Raw genomic sequence first — 18,962 nt, 5'->3', positions numbered from 1 at the left:
CCCTGTGGTAGACATATTCTGTACACATTCAAACCCCAGTTTAAAAACAGAAATTCTGTAGTATTATTGGTATAACAAACAATACATGTGAAAATCAATAACATCCTATAGCCTCCTCTGTGATGTTTATCACTGTGTTATCTGTATGCTGTAAAGATGGTAATTGATTCTCACAACATCTGTCTTGGTGGTACTCTGTTTTACAGATGAGGGAAGTTTTTGAAGGGGAAGAAAACTCCCCAGTTCAGTCAAATTCTACCTGTATAGCCGCAGTCATCCTAAATCCTGGCAACAATCCAGTTCACTGAAGCCTGCTTAATTCTGAATATTTGTCTGCTTTAGGGAGTTTCTGGATTACGTGGAAGTGTCTGAACTCTGCTACCCAGGGCTGTGCCATTGCCACCTGTTTTAGGGGAACCCTGAGGAAAAAGGCATTTCCTACCCTTCTTCCAAAGTGATGCTGCTGTGCATCAGGGGCCAGAGCCATGTGACAGTCCAGGCTCCAAACTGGCCAGGTGGCAGACCTGTAGAAGGATTGGACTTTCAGTGGAGTGGTTGATCCCTGGTGGATACATGCCCGTAGCCTTTTCTGTGAGTTCCTCATGATGATAGCTGAAGAGGAGGAATCTTGCTTCGGCCTCTGTTCAGTCAGCAGAGAGAAGGAAATGCAGAGTGTACTTGGAATTAAATTCTCCATGCAAGCCTTTAGAGGCACCCCCCACCTCCATTTGATGTGTAGGGAAGGTAACTCCTGTCATAGGCTTCCAAATACAACTGGGGCAGATCTGACTTCTCAAAATGTTGTTTTCACTTTTTTGTAGCTCTTCGTATCTATAAAATAAAGCATCAGTTGAGTCCAAAATATAGCAAAGTATATGTTCAGGTGCACTGGGTCAGAAAGTGGGACATGGATGACAAAGGGCTTCCTGCAAGTTTTTGGATTCCTGCAAACCTGTCCCCCTTTCTGCTTGCAAATCTCTGCTGCCTTCAATTCTCATGTTCCAGTACCTAAAACAAAAGAGTTCATGGTCCAGCAGACAATTTTGTAATATGCAACTCATGTTCCTTCACAGAGCTGGCTCTTCTGGAGTGATATTCTCCTAGAAAAAAACTGGAATTTGGTCACATAATTAGAGAGTATTGCAATCTGTATACGCAAAGACTGAATCTTCACTTGGGTTTGTGACAGCTAAATAAGGAACAATTGTGAAATCTTAAAGCACAGTGTTTTGTTGGTTGCTCACTTTGGCTCAATGTTTTTTCACCAGAGAATTTTATAATATTAAACTGAAAATGTTGTAGAGGTCTACCACCCTTTCCCTCTCACTTAGGTCATCAGAGGGCTGTTACTTACAGATACTTAGAAGAAAGTCCTGCTAGTTTCTGCCAGCTGTGGACAGCAGCAGATGGGTTGAGCAAGTCAGAAGTCAAACAGTTACTCCCAGTTTTGCGGGTAGTGGTCTCTGGCAATCTTGGCATATTCTAAATTAATTTTTGTCTTTCTCATCTTCACTCATACTTGTTTCTCTTCAGCTCCTGCTGGCCCGTTACTCCATTTCTTTAATCCATGCTTCTTTGCTGTGCTTTAGGTCTTTACATGGAGTTAAGTTGCTTCAGCTGCCTTCACAATCTGGCAGCAAACACAAGGGTGTGACATTTTACTGCCTCTGCAGCAGTTCCCAGTGCAAAACCTGGGAGCACTCTGGTGACTCACAAGAACTGCTGCAAGAAGCCTATAAAGCAGGGTGCCACAATGAGGGTAGCATGCCCAAGGTACCAGGCCATCCAGTCTGTATCACTGATTTTCAGCAAATCTTTTCTGCATATCTGTAAATTGAGAGCTCCCTGCCCCTCAGTCTTGGGCAGCATTCCCACCAGTGGTTGCAAAGGGCAAGTGGCAAGAGATCATTTCCTCTGTGCCCATTTCAAGGTCATCCAAGAATGATTTAACCTGTGTCAGTGAGAGAGATTTGAAAAAAAAAGAAAAAGTGGCTCAGGTCATGAATGGCAATGTATGAAGCCAAGCAGTTAATTTGTTCATTTCTTATACTCACTGTTTTTGTGTATTGGCTGCTGCATTTACTTTCTTATAAATACTATATATATTAGGCCAACCACAACTAAGATTATGATGTTTCCTATGGTAGTGGTAGAGGTTTGATCAGTGGTGGTGTGATTACTGCTGATATGCTGGATATTTAGAGAGAAAAGCAGAGAGCATAATGGGAGCCTTACAACACTGGTTGTTTGGAATTCAGTCCTCTGAAAACCACTACTCCAGAGATTTAGGGAATTTCTCAAAATTTACCTTTGCCTTTATTGTGCTGATTTTTTGCATGTACCACAGTTGCTAAAGTAAGAAGTACTACTTTGCATTCAAGGAACCAGATTTTCATGCTTGCATCAGGAAAAAAAAAAAACCCAGCAAACTGTCTTAGCTGAAAGAAGCAACATTATCAGCAATATAAATTTTCAAAAGTAATTTGTGTTCTACAGTTCAAGTTTGGGGTACATAAGGTGCAGCCATATTTGGAAGTTCTGGTCTGCCTGTTGTATTGGTGATTATGTACTGAGGGCAGGGATGAGGATTTGCTGCTTTGCCAGTTTAATAGAGGTGAGGTAACTAATTTGATTTGGGATACTCTCATCATGAGTTGCTTGAAGGTGTTCAAATTTGCTAATGAAATAGTCCCTTCTGAACTAAGGAGATGGAAATGAGACACTAAAAAAGCTTTCTTGAAATGCTTCCATGTTTTTCAGCTCAGAACATCCCATTTAGATATTAATGTTAGGTACTGAGGCGAAGTCATCAGGTAGAAAAGGGAGGAAATGTAGAAATAGTCATTTTCTTGTGTGTTTCCTCAGGATGCTATTTTGAGGCTTTAAAAAAAAAAAAAAGCAATTCCTGGTTTGCTGCTGAGGCTGCTGTAAAGCGGAGAAGTGGCAGATGTAATTGAAGTCCCAGGGCCCTGCCCTAGAAGAGGTCCAATCCTGGCAGCATACATATTGCTTATATGAAAGCGAACAGATGGATACATTTGGTCAATTCTGCTGGGTTCATATGGAAACCTTCAGAATTTTTTCTTACTATTTTGAGTGGAATACTTAAATCTGTTATCTGCTGAGAGGCTGTGGTTGTCTGGGATGGGTGCTTTGGTAGCTCTGAGCCGGGAGTGTTGCCTTGCTGTGGATGTCTCCCGATCAGATGTGTTTATCTCCCCAAACTCCTTCCCCCCTCCCCTTCCTACAGGACCAATTTGGCTACTGGAGGAGTGAGCTGGATTTTTTTCAACTTCAGTGGCATGAGAACTGTCAGCTGAGTCTTAATCATGGAGCTGTTACTGGTAGTGAATATGAAGGAAAGATAAGAAATCCAGCTTACTTTTCAGATATAGATTGATTGCAGAAGCACATTTTGATTATTTTTGGGGTGGAGAGAGAAGAGGAAGAAGGAGATTTAGAGAACAAAAACATCACATTTTCTTTAATTAAAAAACCCCACTAATTTTCTGATACTAATTCACGCTAAATTCTTGCTGAGTTTTTGATGTTTCCCAATTCAAAACAACTGAAAGCAATGAATTGAAGGGAGAAGAATGAAGCATCAAAGAGCAGGGGTGTAGCTGCATTAGGAGGACACATCTTGAAATGCTAATATTTAGTCTGGGAAGGGGGAGGAGGTGGGATTAATCTGTAATGCTTGAAATTCGTTGCTTTTGAGTATCCTCAGGTGTGTGTGTGCATGTGTGTAATGATCTAATAACATGGCATCAAGGGAAGAATTGGTGTATAGCTAAATTCTAGAAGCTTAGCATGCAGATGTGTCAGCATCTGTATTGTCATCTAGTTACCTTTTTTCCAAGTGTATAATCATATAAAAATATACACAATAAGTATTTGGACACTATCAATGACAGCTCTTGCAGTATTAATGTTCTTAAAGGAACTTGTTCTTGCCAGAAAGCTTTAACTTTAAAGATTTCCAGGAAAGCTGAAAAAAAAGCAAAAAAAATTGCAATCATTGATATTAAAAGCATGTTTCTATGAAGATTGTAATTGTGAGTGCTCATTTCTGTCTTTTTAAAGAAAAACTTCTTTTAACTACTAGTGGCAATAACTGTTGTTGAAAATGGGGGCTAGAAAACAAGAGTAGAAGCTGAAATCATTGGGAGAGAGAGCTAGAGAGCTTGAATTTGACAAAAATAGTTTCTTCTCTATTCCTCTCTCACTCTCTTGAGCTGCATCCTTCTCACAAAAACAACTCCACCCACTGTTGTAGAAAATGGCCATCTCTTGGTATGTTCTTTGGAGGTCTTGTTTTGATAGTGCTACTGCTAGTTTTGGGGTTTAACATTAATAACCCTATCAAATTTTGTTAAGACATGGAACCAATACCGAAGGACCCATGTATACTATTTAAAATACCCTTGTTAACAGATTTAACAGACATTTCATTCTCCACTGTTCATCACTTTCACACATGTGGGATGGGCATTAACAGATTGAGCTACATCTTTTCATTTCAATTCTGCAGCAGTCTCTCCTTGTAGGAATATTTTATGTAGTAATAATTTTCTTCCCATTACAGACTTTCTAACTATGTTAATGGTAGTAGGCTGGCCACAGAGACATTCGTGAGAACTACCATTGCAGTGACATTTAATCAATTTATTTGATCTTGCTTTAGCATACCTGCTTATGCCTTTTTTCCCTCTGTTGATGACCTCAGGAGAACTTTGTGTATAACCATAGGCCTTTCAATCACATTCAGCTTAACAAAGTGGTATGCAAATTTCTGCAAGATGTTATTTCTGAAGTCTTTGGGATTTGCAGTGAGCCTGCTAGCAGGTAGATGCCCCTGGACAGCATTAGCATGTTTAAGGAGCAGCTCCAAGGCCAGTTGGAGAAGGCAGAGTGTTTTAACTGAGGATGTTCCCTTTGATGGGTATGCAGTTGTTGGGTGAGCCTTGACTTACCCAAAGCAGGAGGTGCTATTATATATATATATATATTTTTTTTTTTTTTTTTTTTTTTTTTTTTGGTGCATGATAAGGGAAAAAGCAGAGCCAAGGAAGGTTGATGGCAAGAGGGCATTTCTCTATATATCACATATGTACCATGTTGAATTGATCATCCTATCACCATGTACAGAAATTGCAAATTGTGGATTTCTGGCTGAAATGTGTTACTGGTGGGGGAGTGCTCTTGGCTAAAAGCCTAAAATGAGAACTTTCTTTTTGGGAAGGCATATCTTGTCCTGTGCCTGATGCAGCTTCTCCTATACTGGACCATGTGTAAGAGTGCTCTTAGAATAATTTTAAAAAATTACCACCGCCACTATAGCCTTTAACACTTCTATCGGGTTCTATCAGCATCAAAAGTCCTATGATAAAGTGATGTTACAAAATCATCCAAGCCAAAACCAGGGGAAGTGAAAGGCAAGAAATGAACTGAATTAACTAGAAAAAACATTTATATTTATCAGCTTGTTGATTTTTAGTATAATTCATGGAAATGAATTCTGTGAAATTATCATTCCGTGACAGCTGATTGGGTGGGAAAAATGTAGGCTTGCTGCTGAATGCTTACATTGACAGGAACATTGCCATTTGCTAAAAATAAAACCCTTGGACAGTAACATCATACAAATTTGTGTATGTGGGTTACCTGCTGTATGATGTCCCCTATATGGGAAACACTTGAAGCACATGATTAGTTTTTTCAATTTCTCTTGAACTAAATTATATTTTAGGTTTGATTTTTTGGAGCATTTGGGTTTTGAGGGTTTTTTTTTTTGTTGTTGTTTGGTTTTTTGGTGGGTTTTTTTTGTTTGTTTGGTTGGGTTTTGGGTTTTTTATGGATTTTTCTTTTTTGGTTTTTGTTTTGTTTTGGTTTTTTCTTTTTGTTTTTTTTTGGTTTTATGGTTTTTTATATGACCAGAAGGCAGGTCGACATATTTTAAGTTTGGCTTCTTCATAAACATTTGTAGATAGAGGTGCAGCTTACACTGCTGACTATCCCTCATGCCTTTCCATGTCCCCATCAGAGTCATGAAAAAGAAAGTTTCTGCCTCAGATGTCGTGTGGAAAGCAAGCAGGTTTCCTGGCTGGGTCATGGAGGTGGTCTTAGCATATACTTGTGCACAAAGTGTTGTTCCTGCATTGCTGAGCTGGGTTCTTTGCCCATGTGTAGTAGTCTGCAAACAATAATAATCACTGTATGAGTCACAGTCTGTCCTCTGCAGCACTAAAGCTCCTCTGTAGAAGGGGAAAATTCAAAGGAATCATCAGTTCTCCTAAAATTGTCAGCTTTGGTTTTCTGTGGTCATGCCAATTTAGTGTCTGGGTCTGATATTTTCCCTTTATCCTGCCTCTTCTGTACAACTTTGACTTGCTGTCAGAATTGAGTAGTCCAAGATAAGACAAGGGAAAATCAAGCTTTCTGTCCCTGGGGTAAAGGAAATTATATGTAGTTCAACTTTCTCAAGTGACAACATTTATTAGGCAGTTACTACAGATGTCTGTATGTAGTTGCAGATAGCTTGGTATTTTCTGAGCACTTCCCCAGTAATAAAATCCCAAATCACTATTTACAGAAGATGTTGAAGCTTTTTTTTTTTCAGTGATTCCTTCAGATGTAGCATTTCTTTAAAGATCTTTAATGGAAATTTGCAGCCAAAAAAAAACTAAGCCATGGATCCACTATGAATTTTTGCAATCATCCTTTTGCCTCCTTTGCCTGCCAGTGTGGGTCCAGCTTAAAACCATGTGTACATTTTAGGTGCTTCCATGTGGGTTCCACTGTTCCAGTGCAGAGAGTATCTTAGCCATGTCTCTATCAAAAAGAAATAAAACAGAACTGTAGATAGAGAGTGGGGAGAAAAGAGAGTCCTTTCCATTTATTTATGTATTTCTTTGCATGATTTTTGTTAGGCTTTTTTTTTTTTTACTTAGTTTTATTTGTTTGGGCAAGTTTCCGGCCATTTACCTTTGCATTTGCATTTCCTATTGATTGGCAATTTTTAAACTGTTTATTGTGCTCTTTTGTTTGGCTGTTCAAGAGCTAAAACAAAAGCCACCAGGCCCTGTGAGGGACACATTTGCATGCGGCGAGCGTTGCCCGAGGAAAAAGTAATTGCTAATGCATATTTATGTGGCACAAATTTGCCATTTGTTTATGCATAAAATTATCAATAGTGCAGGGCGGCCCAGCCATAGAAAATGGTGACCTTTTTAGCTTAATAAAGAGAAATCAGCTGTTATTGTGAAGAGATCAGCCATTTATTCTGTGTTGAGGGACACTGTCGGGAAAATGTAGATTGGTGCTGGAAATATCATTAAATGGAAGGCCAGTGACCCTTTCGGTATAGTCTATTATACTTTATCTAATAGGGGATAAATGACTCTGCTTGGCAAATAGATTAAAAAAAAAAAAGCGAGGAAAAAAAGAGGAAAAAAACCCAAAAAAAGCAATAAAACCTACTGACTTCTGCAGCCCAGCCACAGGAACAGCTAGGTACTGAGGAGGTAGTCTTGCACAAGCCACCTGGTATTTTTCTAGCACAAAAATTATTTGAAAAACAACCAAACAACAACCAAAAATACCCAACCCTAAAGCAACCCCCAAGCCCACTGTTTAGACTAGTTTGGACTGATTTGGAGTGGGAAAAACATCCAGAGCCAGCCTGTGATTCTTTCTAGGGCATGTCAAAACCAGCATTCTGAAGGGCCATAATGTGGCTTGGATTTTTGTCTTGTGAAATGAGAAATGAGAACTCAGCATTTGAAATTAGGAGGTATGGTCTCCTCTGAAGACAGCGGTATTCAACAATATTAAAAAATATTTATGCTTTTTTCTTCTATGCATTGCATTTTTTTAAGAGTGGAGAAGAATTTGCTAGATTTGGAAGATCTCACCTGCAGGAATTGCAGCAACACAGTTTTCTTTATAACACTTGACTCATTCAGCTCAACCTTTAATAGGCAGATTTAAGCCTTGAAGAGTTAAAAACTAACAGCTGTAAGCCTCGAGGAGTTCTTTTGAAAATGAAAGTGTATGCACAAAACCTCATGTTTCCCTGTTTCTCTCATTCTCTGTAATGCACTACTGAATAAGTTTTAACCACCAGGTGAAATGTGGTGAGCTGCGAGTCATTGCTGTAAAATATTGCATTTTCTGTACAAAATGTGTGCTGGGCTTGGGGTCTGATATTTAAATTTTTCTTTTTTTCATCCCTGAGAAATATCCAGCAGATAAGGGCTAGAGTAATTTTGGGGCTTTGCTCTCTTTGCTTCCTAATGCTTCCAAGCTAATGTCATCATCACAGAAAAGTCACCACAATGTTTGTCACTGCGTGTCATCTTCCTGGTGGCCTCAGTAAAAAACAGGACAGGAGTAATGGAACTTGCAGATAGTGAAAGATTTTCAGGCAAGGCTGTGTGGAGATTGTGGGGAGGTTGTGGTCAGAGGCAGGACTTTGGTCTACTCAAGGCTGTTGCCTGTGATTTCACCCATATTAAAATTTGGGCAACATTTAAATAAAATTACTTCAGTCAAATATAATACAATACATAAAACTGACTCTAGGAAATATTATATATTATATCATGTATCACTTTCTATAATGTTGTAAAAGTCTTTGTAAGGGTGTGTGCTACAGTTCAAGGTTTTTATACCTAAAATTTTATCTGTTAGGATTTTTTGGAAAATGTTAAGTTTAATTCCTGTACGTGGAGCTGTTGCCTGCTTCTGGAATGGTGCACTCACAGTCCTCCCAAATGATTCCCAACAATGTTGCTGTAGAAACAAAAATATTGTAGGACTAGTTATGGAATTAGAGAGAGAGTCAAAGAAATAGTTTAAAAGCAGAATTTTTCTTAGGTCCATCCTATGGAAACTGCAGTAAATAGGAAAATGAATTTAATTGCAGAGCAGGATCTAGGTTACTTCACATGGCACCAGGCCCTTTTGTTAGTGTTTCTGTCTCTCCACTCAAGGCTGTAGCCAAGAACCATAATTTCAGCAGTCTCTGTTCACATTTGGTTATTGCTTCATTGCATTGTTAATAAACAGTTGATTTAGGTGGGTTTTTATCTTTAAAAACACATTTTTATTTTTACTTCAACTAACTAACCAAAGTTTGCTTAGTACAAGTAAATCTGGTTTTTTTCAAAGGCTCTTTTTCCATACAAATATTTCCAGCTCTGCTCCTGAAAAAAAAAAAAAAATCATCTTATTCCCATCAAAACTTGTAGGCACTTGTTAGCCTGAGTTTTGCTTTGTTTTTTCCAACAGTCATAAAGCAACCCTTTTGAAGCTGCTTGACACCAGCTAGAAAGATGTATTTAGATAAAATTACCAGGAATAAAATGCTTAAGTCGGTATGGGAATAAACTAACCCAAATAAAACTGAGATTGAAATTCAGGTGGTGGTGGTAGTTGTTGTTAATGTTACTGGGTTTTTTTTTTTGGTTTTTTTTTTCTTTCTTTTTTTTTTTTGTAGCTATGCCTGCCCAGGTTGTGGAAGATAACTGCTAAGTACAGAGAAATTAGAAAGAAAAACCTCTTCAAAAACCTAGAAATATTTATGGTCATGGAAAATCATAAGTTTTGTAAAGAATCTCTTAAGGGAGGAGGCAGGACAAGGACACTCAAGTATCTCTGGTCAAAGCTGGTGGCAGCAAACAAGAGAATGAGCAAAATAAGTGTTACTTTTTCCTTGTATTCTGCTCATATGAGGAGGTCAGAGATAGCACTTGGTTCCAGGTTGCTGGGAAAGGCTAAAAACATAATGGGGAATATTCTGTAAATAAATGTTACTGTGATCTGTTTTGTCCTGGGGTTTCATCCTAATTAGGAGTGAATTGAGTGGGACTTGTTCTTTTCTCAACTCGTGGACCATGTCTGCTATACTGATAATGTGTGGGTCAGGGAAGGAAGATAAAAGACTGGTTTTATATTATGATATTTAGTTAATGAATGGCTATTTTGATAACCAAGTAATAAGAGATAAGCAATTGTTATATTTCAGTTCTTTGTGATGCTGGTAAACAGGTAGTCTAATACGTCCCACAAAACTTGACTTATTTTTGTAGGAGAAAATTTTGATAACTTATCTTCATTGAGGAATGACTTCCCCCCCCCTCTTTCTTCAGCACAGATTTTAGAGATATCTTTCTGAGGGCAGAAATTCATGACTGAGGAGATTTCTATACAAAATATACAGAGGACACAAGTCTGTTTGTTCATCTGATTGCTCAAAAATAAAAATAATATAGGAAACTGAGGTTTGTCTTCACAAAGTTTGCCTGCATGCAGAGCTCATTAGGAAATCAGGGATGGTTCTCTTTTGAACCTTCATTTACCAGCCTGATCTTGGTGGTGTCTTGTATACTGCTGCTTTTCCTGGAGCTCTCTGAGCTGTAGGGCTGGAAAAGTAATTCTGTCAAATTAAACCAGTAGGAAAAAGCTCCTGGGTTTATGTATTAAGGATGTTGATTTCAGAATTTGGTCGTGTGTGTGTTTTGTAGTTGAAAAATCAAAGAAATTCCTGTTTGTATTCATAATATATTTCATACTACAAATTGTTTTGGTTAGACTAGCTTGATAATAATACACTGTAATAAAACTTAGGGATGCCAAACCTGGCAAGGACAACCACTCCACATCTGAGATGAGCCTGTGTGAGCACAGAGTGTCGCATCACAAACTCAGACTTGAGTATGCACATTCCTGTTATTCATCCTACATGTACACACCTTGTGCCACTTTCGGATGCATTTCCTCTGTCTCTGCTGAAGGTTTGGGGTAACCCAGCAGCAACCACAACTGCAGGAGGTGCCCAGAGAAAGATCTGAGTTGGCTGATGCTCCTGAGCTGTGGAGGTTCAGGTGGAGTTTGGGAAGTCACTGAGTGCGAGTCCCTGAAGCCTTGGGTGCAACTCAGGAACCTCAGGGCAGTGTCTAAGTCATGGAGAGGAACCTCAGGGCAGTGTCTAAGTCATGGAATAAGTGTGTGAGCTACCCACCTACTCACAGAGTGGCAGCTGAAAGCAGAAGAAAGTGCAGAGGACTCCTTGCTCCCAGCGCTGCACTGGTACTGCTCACTGTGCAAGTATGTCAGGCTGGGAGTGCAAAAATGCTCACTGTAGTTGAGCTGCTTAAACACTCCAGAGAAACAGGAATACAGGAATATGGAGTCATATCTTTCTCCTAGTTCAATATTTGTATTGATTTATCATTATAAGAGGTGCTTCTTTAGTTCTAATAATGTATTTTTTTTTCTTTTTTTGCTATTACATATTTTTATGGCAGCTTTTCCGTGTGGTATATGTTGGGTCACACATTAATTTACACCAGCTGCAGTTCTGCAAAAAAGAGTTCATTAACTAAATGAAAAGGAATGGGGAGGGGGATGTCTAGCAGAGCCCAGGCTTTTGTTTCATGTTTTGGATGTATTTTCTTTTTAAAATAAAATTGTTTATATGCATTTGCTTTTATTTTTCTAGCCTTCCTCTTGCTGATGACCGGGCTCCCGTTTGATCCTGTTTACAAAGCTTTCGAAGATCGAGAATAACCCAACTCCCCTGCACTGGGTAGGAAAACAAAGCCATTGGAAGACACAGTGCAATTATTCTGGAGGGCTGGCAGTAAGGAAGAGTGTGGTACAAGGAAGAGCTTGTGGAGAAAAAGGAGAAGGTTACTAGGTTACCACAAAAGACATTAGTGTACTCAGTTTTTCTCACCCACTCTTGGACTGGAGAGGAGGGGGGAGAGTGGTTATGTGAGCCAGTAAATAAGCATTCTCCAGGGTGTGCATTCCCAGTGTAAATATTTGAAATTTGTCCATACTTTCTGCTACTTATTCAAACTACTTTGCAGTTGTGTTTCAACCTATTCAAAACATTCAATAAGATAACTATGGAAGAGTTTTGGAGTTTGATTGTTGTTTTGTTTGTTTTGTTGGGTTTTTTGTTGTTTTTGTTGGGTTTTTTGTTTTTGTGGATATATGTTCAATGTTTTAGTAGTGTTGCTATGTAAATATCTATATCCCAAGTACTAAATTTTTGCAGATACAGTGTTTCTTGTCATTAGGGAGACTGAATGGGGAAGAATCTGGTTAGATGCTGTTGGCCTGGCAGGAGACTCAGTTGCAGATAATCCCACCAGTTATTCTGTCTTGTTGATCCTGATGCCAAAATGATTTTTGCTTTCATATATTCTTTATATATATTTGTAGCTCTGTAGACTTGTCATGTAGTTATGTAGTTTAACTTCAGCACTTTTCCTGTTAGACAGACAAACTCCTGAGGGCCTGCTCTAATCTTGCTTTTTGTGGGAATCAAGGACAAGCCACCTTCCCAAGACCTTTCACATGTAAAAAGACATAACTAGCAAGCAGGGGTGCTTCAGAGGGGGTTGCACCAAGAGGGGGAATTACTTCATTACCTGTCTTTCTAACTGAAGATTCTTGTCAATTATGCTTATTTGCTAAACTTATGAAATGTGCTTGCCCTATGTCACAAGTGCATTTTTGACACATTTTTGGCATGTATTTTGGGGTTGTTGTGCATCTGGAGAGACCCTTCATCAAAAATGGTGGCTGCATTTTGTCACCTCACTCTGTTTGGCTGTTGACTTTGGGGGTTGAAGAGACAACAATCCTGAAGTAGTTTTTGTGCTTAGTCTGATTTCCATGAAGAGTAAATCCTTGCAGAACTAGGGTTTCAAAGATAAGCACTTCCTTTAGGGAGCCTTTTTTTTACCCTTGTTATTGTGGACATCAGGGAGTGGAGTTGAGGTTGGCATTCTGGAGTGTGATGGGTTTGCCATGGGTTAGGTGTCAAATGTCTTTGACCAGGTTGCTCTCCAGGTGTTTCTTGTTCCATGAGTGGCAGCTGCTAAAACATCAGGGTTAGAAATGCAGCTGTCGTGACAGGTGACACATCCAGTTTTCCTGGGTGGAAATGAGGAGAAGGTGTGGATGAGCTGTGCAAAGGAGATTTTAGGCCAGACTAAGCTAAAACCCAGAGACAGCCTGAAGAGGGCTATTCTACTGTTGTTTTTCAGAATTTAAAAAAATCCAATTAAATTTGAATGCAGTATTATGTGAATGATTGATAATATTATGGTGTAAATCGATGTTTTTCTGCTTGGTGGTGAGGCCTTAGACAGGCATCTGAGATGACAGTCGAAGTCATGGTATTCTGACATGATTGATTCAGATATGGAGAAGTTGTATGATTCACTTATATCTTTCTAAATGCCAGTAGTCATTGTGACATTCTCATATTTTCCTCTTCTAAATAAGCTTATCAAAGAAGAAATCACTAATTTGCCAGGCAGTGCTTAATAATCAAGGAAGTGAAACTTCTATTTTACAGAGAGGAAAAAAAGAGAAATCTTTTGCTGAATTGCTGAATGATTTTTAAATAATAAAAGCTTGCTATGTACTGAGCAACTAATTTTTTTAAATTATTTTTATTCTTTAAGGCCTCAAATCTAAGAGGGGTCACTAGCCTTTGAGAATGAGCCGCTTTGTTGACAAATCTGTCCTCTAAATTGGACAGCATTAATTACAACTTCATGCTGCAGATTCTTACTTTTAATGTGGGCGGTGTTATCAACAAAAATGTCTAATGAATTTGAAGCTGATTTTAAAAGGTCTGCCACCTGTAGATAAAAATGTACATTACTGCACATGGTAGTCATCAAGATCAAAGGCTGTGGTATGATCCATTGACCTTTTGAAATCAAAACACCTCTTATAAGGAAAGAAAGGCACTGATTTTTCTATCTATGTTAATAGAGGACATGTCTGTATATTCAGCTGTATTGATACACTGTCAAATAGCTACAGGAGAAAAGATACTTCCAAGTATGATAGACCCAAATTTCCTATAATTTCCTCTGCAGACTAACAAAGCTCTTGCTATTTTTGTATATGTTGAGGAACTTTTTTATTTTTTTAATCTAATGATATAGATAGCTAAAAATATTCAGGTATCTGAGACAGCAGCAAAACATCTCTGAACCACCCTACAAAAATAAACTAGTTTTGTGTGTGCAGGATGAAGAAACAAGTATACAGGAGCAGACTTCAGCTCCAGGCGTTTTTTCAGGGGCATGTGCAATAGGGGAGGGGAGAAAGAGCCCAGAAACTATCATTGTAAAAATTATGAAAAGCACTTTGATGGTCCTTTTTGAAGTCACTTCACTAAACAGGGGCCAAAACAAAAGCCTGAAAGGCAACTTGTATTTGGCTTTTAACAGCCTCAGCCCCTTGCTGCAGTCTGCAGTGGAGAGCAAGTGCCTGTACACACAGAAATGCTGAGAAAGACTAAAGGGAAATAAAAGACACTAAGGAAGGATTTTCTGTTTTCATGTGAGTACTTGGAAGCCCAAGCAAGTGAAGAAGCAGCAATTTTAGCTAAGCTAATGTAATAGAAGGCCATTGCACCCAAACTGTCTCAGCAGAACTTCCTGCATAATTAGATTGTAAATCTTCTCAACTGAGGAAGTTTTGCCCAGGGTCAGATTGTCTAAGTAATAATCCATTCTACATAAATTAGAAGATTTGAACTGCTGGGATACATTATTACATTAGTTTGGGGGTTTTATTCTTAATATAACTAAGGAGAACAAATGCAACAATTCTTTTTCTTTTCTTTTATTTTAATTACCTTATGTCTCTTTAGCTTTTCTTTACCTCAGAAGGCCTTTCCTGTAGGTTTAGGGTTTTTTTCTGAGCAATAGTGATGAACTTGTTATATAGGCAAATTAATACATTTTTAATATACTTCTGAAAGTGATGCCACATAATCCTTTGGCCAAGTGATATCACTTCTTCAGTGAAGAATTTAGTCAGAGATGCTGCTGCTCTTTTTGTGCTGTTGAAGATTTATCTTCCACTATGACCTCCTTTTTCAAAAAAGAATAGAAATTAATCTTTGGGGTAAAATTAATGGGTGAAAAATTACTAATAACTAGTTTTAAACAGGTAGGGGTTTAAGTTAATAGTTCAATTATTTTCTTTGAGAAAAGGAAGTTTATGGGTACTTCACATGTATATACAGCTATATGCAGAAGTGATGGGGTAAATCCTGATGTTCATATTCAGGCCCAAATTGCCATGGAAATTTTAGTATTTGATCTGTTTGAAGAAAACCATGTTTGCAGTACAGCACAGATGAATCAATATGGTCTGAACTCATAATTGTGTGTTTGGGGGTGCTGCTTTTTTTTGTGGTTTTCGGTGTTGGTGCATTTGACTTTCATTATAAAATGGAGTAGCCAATTGATCAGGATAGTCTTTTGGAAATAAAACATCTTTGGGGCCGAATTCTTTTCTTATTGAAAAGTCCTGTGATACATAATGGTAATTTTTTTTTTTTTTTAAGACAAGAAGGAAATTATCTGGGATGAGAGGTATTGCACTGGAAGCCAGAGGCTAAACCCTTATTTTTTACTTCTGCTTAAAATTTAAACTTGCTCTTATTGCTGTTATTATAATCCTTATAAAATTAATTCTACATATTTAAAAATCCCAACATTTCCATTATTATTGGAATGTGCAAATGGCTGTGTTTCCCCTTTATTTTGTTTTCTTTTCCTCAGGAGCATTAGATATAAAGAAAATCAGAAATCAGACCTCAAGACTACTTTTGAGGCAGAAATAATCCAACCATTATTTCTGGTGTAGAAGGTTTGTGAATAGCATCATTTGCCTAGAAGCTGTTTTCCAACCTAATAACTCCTGGAATAATGACTTAAAACTGTTTCCAAGAGGATTAAGGCCCATATAACTATTAGGAAGTATAAGTTTCTGAAAAAGCTTCTTTCTGATTGGTGAAGAGGTGAGTTCTGATTTAGGTTAAAGCTGCTTACTTAGGAGAATCATCTCTGAAATCAAAAGTATTGAAGTAATCATCTAGAGAAAGATTGTATGAGGGTTTTTTTTCCCTTTCTTTATATATGTAATGTATATGTGTATATACGCATATTACTTATTGCCATAATAACCTGGAAGATGGTAATTTAAAAGGTTTTTTAATGCATTTGGGAGGGGCTTTTTTAATCTTCTGCTCTAGTGTGCCTTGAGCAAAAGCTGTTCAAAATGGGCTGAGATTGCAGCTGAACACTTGGCTTGTTGGTTAATCATCACTTGAACACTCTTCATTGGAGAGACTGTGGAACAGAATTTATTATCCATAATGATATTGTGGTTTTAGGGTTGTGCGCCTGTTGGATGTTCTGTGCTCCTGTTAATTGCTTTTTCAGCCAGTGTGCCCTGTAAAGGGGAGGGAGGAGAAAACATGGGCTGGGATGATTTGGGAATACCCCATGTACAGGGGTCAGGCATTATGCATTAGGGGAATGCATGGATTTGCAGCTGAATCCGTTTGATAAAGAGCTGCTTGCTGAGTTGTACTTTTTAATTGGCAAAACTTCCCAACCGTGCCTCAAAATGTACTGGTTACTGAAGTTCACCACAGAAAGCACGTGAATTCACAGTGGAATGGCTGTTAGCCACCTATTGTTTCCTTGAATTAACCAGAGCTACTGCCAGAGCTTCTGGCTGAATCACAGAAATGTCTCAGCAGATCACACTAAAACCTGAAATCATCAGTGGGTTCAGCCAGCTTCATCCTAGGGTGCCTTCTTTGCCAGCACTTGGGATTGGTTTACATCTGTCCCAAGAGCACATTCGTGTAAGAAGGTGAAATGAACATCTGGTATTAGCAATGGAAAATAGAATTGCTTTATTTGCTTGAGGAATTAGTATCACTGGCCATTCAGAAATCTGTAACAATATGCGTGTGCTGTATTCATGTTGACCTTTAGGGAAATGTAACCTTGTGAGCAATTTAAAGGTGATTTAGCAGAGTTTCTCAGTCTAACAAGGTAACAATGAGATTTGGCTGTTGAATCTTGTTGTTATACAAGGCACAGCCAGTTTTGTGGGACACTGAAATCCATCTTTTAAAAAATGCAGAAGGAATATAATCAGTGATGGTACTTAGCATGCAGCTGAACTGGGCCCTGTTTTGAAAAAAATTGCTCTAATTTTTACAGTGGTTGACTGCAGACACAATAGAGAAAAGTGAATAAGTGTTTTCTGATTAGGTCTGTGGCCAAATTCTTATTTCTGATGCAGGGTGCACAGTGCCAAAAATCTGATGCATATGCTTATGAAATATTTTTCTCGTTCTATATGTACTATAAATACATTCCACATGGCTTTATACAAAGCTCTCTGTTATTTCAGTAAGTCACAAGCTACTAAGCCAGATCCAAAGAAGCTGAAGCTCTGAATAAGGTTCTTTAACATTTTATGACTTTGAAATGCTGGTTTAGAGTATATTTGCTTCATTAATTTGTGGCTTTGATCTCAGTTGGGTAAGCATTGAAAATAGGCAAAATTTAATGGGGAAAAAAACCCTTTTCACAAAGGTATCTTGTTGCCCTTAAGTTAACAGGCTGAAGAAAGTTCTTTTTCATTTTCAGTAGTCTAGGTTCTGATTTTGAACCAGGAATATGTAGTCTTACTTAAAAATATATCATTCAAGGAATACTGCTGCTGAAGATCATCTTTGGTGTGACCAGGTTTGGCAAAATTGCTTGCCAGTGAGTGAATAGTAGTCTCTCCTGGACCTTTTAGAAGAGAAAAAGATATCTGTGCTCCCTCTACTCCCAGCTGTGGGACTGGAGTAGTAGCTGTGTAGTGTGGTCTTCCCTAGCCCCAGAAAGGTCTGTCTGTCCAGTGGCCCAGGAGCTCCTTGGAGTGTTCCCAAGTGACAGGAAAATTAAGGATGGCTACTGCCTGGCTGGCTTCTCTTTTTTTCTATTAAAACTTTAATTCCAGCATTACAATTAAAAAGATGAGGAGAGAGAGTGGATAAACTGCAGAGAGAGAGTTTGGTAAACCTAAGCAGAAAACTCTGAGTTGAGCTGCAGAGATATTTTTATTGTTGCAGCAACAGGTTGCTCTCGTTCCTCCTTGTTTTGGGGTTTTTTTTCAAGGACCATTCACATAGTCAGGCACCAGAGCAAATTCAAGTTAAATAAGGGAACACCGTTTTGCCTCCCCTTCCTTTTATTTCCTGCCCAGAAGCAGGTTGGTATTACCAATGGGAAGTGCAGCTTTGTTCCCAAGAATGGTGATACAAATACAGTATCAACCCATTTGCTTGCTTTGTTCTTTGCTAAGGAGCTTCCTAAGTGGGCCCTTACTACTGTCCCTTTCCCACATCCCTGAGGTTTTATTCTTTGCAACCTTGGGGGAGAGCAGATCCCACACCCTGCCACGTACCTGTGGCCACCAAATCAATGGCAGGTGTAAGGAAGGCTGTGGACATCACTGGCACCTGTGTGACAGGACAGAGATGGCTGGCCTGGGGACTTCAGGATTTTGAGAGTGTGTGTGTGGGCATGGGAAGATTACTGTGGGGGCAGAGATTGCAAAGCTGGGCTTGGAGATCTCAGCAGTGGCAGCCAGAACAATGCTCTGGGTCCCTTTCCTCAGGTGAGGAGGGAAAGGAGCATCAAAGGACACTGACGTCCCACAGCTGCTTTTTGGTCAGCCACCCTAAACTCTGGTGAAAGAGGTAAAGGTGGCTGTTTATAAAGTCTGTTGCTCTGCGCCTTCCTCTGACAGTCGAGCAAAAGTTCATGTTTTGGTAGAGCTTGGGATGCTGAGCCCCTCAGAAAATTCAGCCTCCTTGCAGCCCCTCAGGTGGGGTGTGACACACCTGGAGCCTCCAGCTGCTCCTGTGCCATTGGATGGTAACCCTTATAAAGAAAAGGGGGCATTCAGCAACTGGAGCTCCTGGGATGGGAGAGCCATCAGCTTCTGATTTCTACAACTTGGAAAGGGTTAATGCCGAGGTGCTCTATTGTATTAATGATGGTTGTGTCTCCACAGCCCCGTTGGGCTCTTTCAGGGGCCTCTCAAAACAATGAGTG

At 39.0% G+C, this 18,962-nt stretch overlaps 1 protein-coding gene across 5 annotated transcripts in view; it reads left to right on the top strand.

Annotated features, from left to right (window-relative positions):
- The window catches only part of SOX5 (SRY-box transcription factor 5), a 609,634-nt gene that overhangs the window by 136,212 nt on the left and 454,460 nt on the right, over positions 1-18,962 (top strand). For 3 of the 5 annotated variants that reach the window (XM_077783325.1, XM_077783323.1, XM_077783324.1), the window contains exon 2: positions 11,507-11,593. The exons of the other annotated variants lie outside the window; for them this stretch is intronic. The gene's annotated coding sequence lies outside the window, so the exon portion shown is untranslated. The remainder of the gene's footprint in view (positions 1-11,506; positions 11,594-18,962) is intronic. 5 annotated transcript variants of the gene reach the window in all.

The sequence above is a fragment of the Lonchura striata genome, chromosome 5, assembly GCF_046129695.1.
Source record: "Lonchura striata isolate bLonStr1 chromosome 5, bLonStr1.mat, whole genome shotgun sequence".
Lineage (NCBI taxonomy): Eukaryota > Metazoa > Chordata > Aves > Passeriformes > Estrildidae > Lonchura > Lonchura striata.
This window is presented reverse-complemented; position numbering and strand designations above follow the sequence as displayed.